The sequence below is a fragment of the Plecotus auritus genome (assembly GCF_963455305.1).
Source record: "Plecotus auritus genome assembly, chromosome: 4".
In the NCBI taxonomy this organism is placed as follows: Eukaryota; Metazoa; Chordata; class Mammalia; order Chiroptera; family Vespertilionidae; genus Plecotus; species Plecotus auritus.
Window position 1 is genome coordinate 138,794,952 of NC_137775.1, and position 5,249 is coordinate 138,800,200.

The following is a 5,249-nucleotide window of genomic DNA, read 5'->3' on the forward strand; positions in this document are numbered from 1 at the left end:
CAGCCACTGTCTGGGGCTGCCCAACAGGAGCTACAGAGACATATGCAGATTCCTTCTCTTTGTATGGGGTTTGGAAGTATCCAGACGAGGCCCAGCTATGAAGCAAGGCTGCTGCTGCTGCTGCTGCCAGGTAGTGGGCCTTCTTTTGGAATCTCTGGGGCTCTCTGACCCAGCTGCAGTTTGTTTAGGCCAGTGGTCGGCAAACTGTCTGTTGACTAATGAGTTTGCAGACCACTGGTTTAGGTGAAAGAACAGGCCATTCATATGCAAAAGCCACTGCTCACAGCTTGGGTGTGGTTGTAAATTGGGTGGGGCGGGGTCTCTGGGAATCACCAGGGCGGAGCAAACAGCAATGGCTGCCCTGAACCTGAGAAGTCCCTGGTTCTCTATGTCCCCTGTGCAGGAACAATGATCGCTGTGAGCACCTCTAAGAATAAGCCACCCTTGTGTTCCTGTCCCAATGCCAGACAGTCCAGTTTCTCCCCGTATGTGCCTGGGTCCCCCAGAGTCTTGCCCGGAACTAGAGTTCAGAGTAAGTGGGATCTTGTATCTCCCTCCAGGTTTAAAAAGCAGCACATTCAGGTGCAGCACTTTCTATGCCTCCGCACCTCTTACCGATCTCAATGAGATTTTTTCACCTCTCTAGTTGTGGAATTTCTACTCAGCCAGCTTTCCCGTGGTTCTGGGTGGTAGTTGTTCTGCCGTTTAGTTGTGGTTTTGATGTTGTTGTGAGAGGCAGCAAGTATAGGTGATTACCTATGCTGCCATCTTGGTTTCTCCTAAAAACTATATTTTCATATAAACTAAATATACTTTTCACCCCTTTAAAACATATAACCCACAATTTCTCTCTCCATGCTGGATTATTCACAACTATATATAAGTATTCTCTAATATGTCATTATTTTAAAAAACAAACTCTTCCCTTGGCCCTTTAATCCTCCAGTTACCTGTCTCTTTGCTTCCTTACCAAGAAAAATTAAAGCATTTTGAATATGAGTTTTCTTGAATCACTCATCTCCCATTCTCCTCATCCTGCTCCAGTTGGGTTTCTGACTCAGCCACAACCTATCTTGATGAAATCACCAACAGCCTCCATGAGCACTGATCCTAAAGTTACCTCTAAACCTTCATTTTACATGACATTTTTATGACTTTTTAACAGCATATGACTGTTGTCATTGCCGTCCCCCTCTGCTTTAAAAGTATATTTTATTTCCCACATTTCTGTGATACTATCATAAATTTGGGCTTTCCTCTTATCTCACCAGGCTAGTCCTTCCCAATCCCATTTGCTTGCTTCAAAATGTTGGCCTGCAGCATTCTCAGTGTTCTCCTTCTTAAATAATTTAACTCAGCCTAAAACTTTGAATACCATTATATTCTGGTAAGTTCTAAATTTACATTTTCAGACCTGACCTCTACTCTGAAGTCTAGACTCATCTATCAAACTGCCTATCTAATATCTTCTCTTAATTCTGTATTCTAAACCTCTAAAGTCTAGACTCATATATCAAACTGTCTATTTGATATTTTCTCTTAATCTCATACTCTCAATTTCCCACTATCTCAGTTATAGTATGAAAAACTCTGACAGCTCAAGCCGAGAGCCTAGGTGTCATACTTGATCTCTCTTTACCTGTCCCCATCACTTCCAATTTATCAGCTAAGTCTATTGCTATACCCCCAAATATAGAGGACCATATTTTTCTGAAAATAATAACTATTTTGTCTCTTTCTTTTCAGTTTGCTTAGTTTTCTTATCTTAATGCATTAATGTGCTGAGCCGACACAGCCATGGGTGAACTTGAGAGGGGGCGGTGAAGGATGGAGAAGACAGACAAGAGAATAAAGCTGGGGCTAGGTGGGACACTGCCCTCTCTGATAAAGAGACAGCACCACAGCCTGCAACCCGAGTCTTTATTTTATAGCCAGATTCCACAAGGCAAAGTAAAGGTGTGGTCAATATGTTTACAAATGTTCTCTCGGGTTTCAAATCTACTCAATTACATGCACTTGATCAAGCTTTATTTACTTGCTGCACCTACCATAGCCTATATCACTTAGCCATGTGGGACACAGGTTCGGACCATAAGGTCAAGCTTACAACTATAGCCTTTGGCTATAATTGTGCTGGGAGGGCTTTGCCCTCCAAGCTAGGACTTGCATGCAATGAGAGGACCGTGCCCTCTCATTAGTCTGAGGCTTGAACCTGTCCAAACACTATAGTCGCTCTCCACACATTAATAAGGACTTCCAAGGATATATTGAAGATTGCATTAAGAGTGAACATTCTTCTCATGTTCTTAAATTTAATGTGAATGCTTCTAACTTTTTACTACTGAGTATAATGCTTGCTGAAGGTTTCTGATAGATGCACTATTTGTTACGGGACATTTCTTTCTACTTGACTGTGCTGCAAATTATCTTTTGGCAGGATCATAAATTTTTCTCGTGTAATCTGAATTTAGCAAACATATTAGATATATTAGAATTGGATCACCTTTTCATACTTGAGATTTACCAGTTCCTTCAATCCACGTGCCCTGGACTTGGCCAACTCTTATGGCCACAGCTTCTCTGAAAGCAGTTTGTATTAGGCAGGCAAGTTCTTGGTTTTCTTTAACCATGTGATACCATCTCCCTAAATCTTTTAGAAGGAGCCTGCTTTCTGGTTTTCCATTGCTGTATTAGAGGTTTAGAAAAGACCTTGTCTTTCTAGTAATTTACAGCCAGGGGTTGAAGAGGCTGGAGTCAGTGCTTAGTTTGCCATCTTGAGGACAGATAGAAAAGAGCTCAAGTTATTTTGGTTGATGACATAAAGAAATTTGGGGATCATCTTGATTTAGGGGAATGCCTTTGATCTGGAATATAATGACATATAGCAGGGCCAGGAAAAGTGATCTTTCATAGGAAAGGAAAACCCCTCAAAAATTAATTCTGGCTGAAGTTCAGATAAGGTGAGAAAAGAAACCGGTGTGGGAAGAAGTGAAGACAGAGACCATAAAATGTCAAGGCCTGAAAAATTAATAACTGATGATTTCCCTTGAAAGTTTCCATCATCATCCCTACAAAAAATTTTCTAAATACATTCTTGAAAATACTGAATTGCCGGGGGTCTTAATCCAGCATTGTGAAGGGTTCAGGAATCTGGAAAAGGAGCTGTTGTAAATTAATCAAGAGTCCAGAGACAAAACATAATTTTGGAAGGCATTTTGGGGAGCCAGAGAAGACTTAGCTAAAGAAACCAAGCTCCCCTGAATCTCCAGACCCCTTGCTCTTTATTAACACAAATTGTCCTAAGGCAAGGTAGATATACACATCAAAGGCAAGGTTTAGTATACAGAATCCATTGTCAGATTGGGGGAACTGCCTATGGCTATTCAGGTGTTTGGCCAGTAGAAGGCAATAACATGTAGATTGAAATGCCCTAAGCTGTCTTACAGCAAGCAATCATCTATGCAAATCTTTAGGTGTGGGGAAATGCCCTTAGCCATTTCCAGAAGGCAATCCACAAGGTTCCATCAACCTTTTGATGAAACTTCTTGTATTTATGACATGCTGGAATTAGCTTCTGGCACTGAATCTTTAATATATAAATGGGGTAGGGAGGAAACCAAAGGAAAGTTTCCTTTCATCCAATCTGTCAACCAAAATGATCAAAATTTTTATGTAGCCAGGTCTGAGATAGAAAAAAGTGGAGGAGAGATTAAAGTTATAAGAAACTTCCTTCTAGATTAATGGGAAGATTTCTTTGAATTTCAGTAGTTATCATAGGACTCTATAGGATATTTAGTGGGGATAGGAGTTAGGAATCCTTAATCAGTCTTTTATACCTTTATTGAGTACACAAATACCTATGGAAAAGTTTTGATGTGCCAGGCTTTGAAAAATGCAGGCTTAGCCCTGCCTTCATGAAATACACAGCCTAGTGAGGGAATAGAACATTAAACAAGCATTAATTTCAAATGTGATAAGAAGTATTAAATAAAGCATGATGAGAGGCATGACTTCAGGTAAACAGTATGCATAGAATTGAGACTTTAAAAGAGGAGACACACAGCTCTGACCGGTTTGGCTCAGTGGATAGAGCGTCGGCCTGCAGACTCAAGGGTCCCGGGTTCGATTCCGGTCAAGGGCATGTACCTTGGTTGCGGGCACATCCCCAGTGGGGGGTGTGCAAGAGGCAGCTGATTGATGTTTCTCTCTCATCCATGTTTCTAACTCTCTATCCCTTTCCCTTCCTCTCTGTAAAAAATCAATAAAATATATTAAAAAAAAAAAGAGGAGACACACAACCATTGATCATTCTGATCAGATTCCTGTCTTTCCAAAGCTGGAAAAAACCCCAAATTCTTTGTTTATGACAAATTTCCCCCTCTTTATACAAAGGTTTCTTTAAAATCAAGAATGTGTCCTGGCTGGGTAGCTTAATTGGTTAGAGCATCCTTCTGATAAACCAAGGTTGTGGGTTAGATCCTGGTCAGGGCACATATAAGAATCAACCAATGAATGCATAAATAAGTGGAACAACAAATCAATGTTTTTTTTCTCTCTCTAAAAATCAATCAATGAATACAAATTAAAAAAACAACAACAAGAGTATATGGTTTCAGAATCATGGAATTCCAGAGGCAGAGGCTGTGGTGACCATCTGCTATCTTATCTTTACCATCAGTGGGAAACTGGCTTGTGTTCTCCCTGTCATGACATATCTGGAGCCCATTGACTATGAGGAAAGTGATGTGAAACCAGCAGGTTCTGCCCCAGGGTAAATCCTCTGTGAGCAAAGACAGGGGTCACATCACTTTAATCACAAACTTAAGAGGACTTGAGGAAGGTGGAAAATGTTTTAGTTGAGCTTTTCTGATGACAGGTTTAGATTATAGTCAAGAATCCTTCCAGAGAGAGGAGAAAGGATAGAGGATGAGCTAGGATCTCAACAATGCAGTAGGAGCAACACTGATATTCATTACAGTCTCTTACACGAGGACTGAATGCTAACCTCGAGGTGGTCAACTCAGAAGTGAGATTTTGTTTTCAGGTTGTCCACATAAAACTGGGACCTGGAAAAAGCTTAAGGATACCCTTACACATGGATACATATTATGGTGCACAAACACATTCACCATTATCAAGAAATACATTTTTATCCCCAGGTCATGGATACCTGAGTCATTATGAGGGCTTTAAGTTTAGATGTATATTGAACGTGCTCTGGGGTCAAACATTAAAAGGTAAGCATTTAT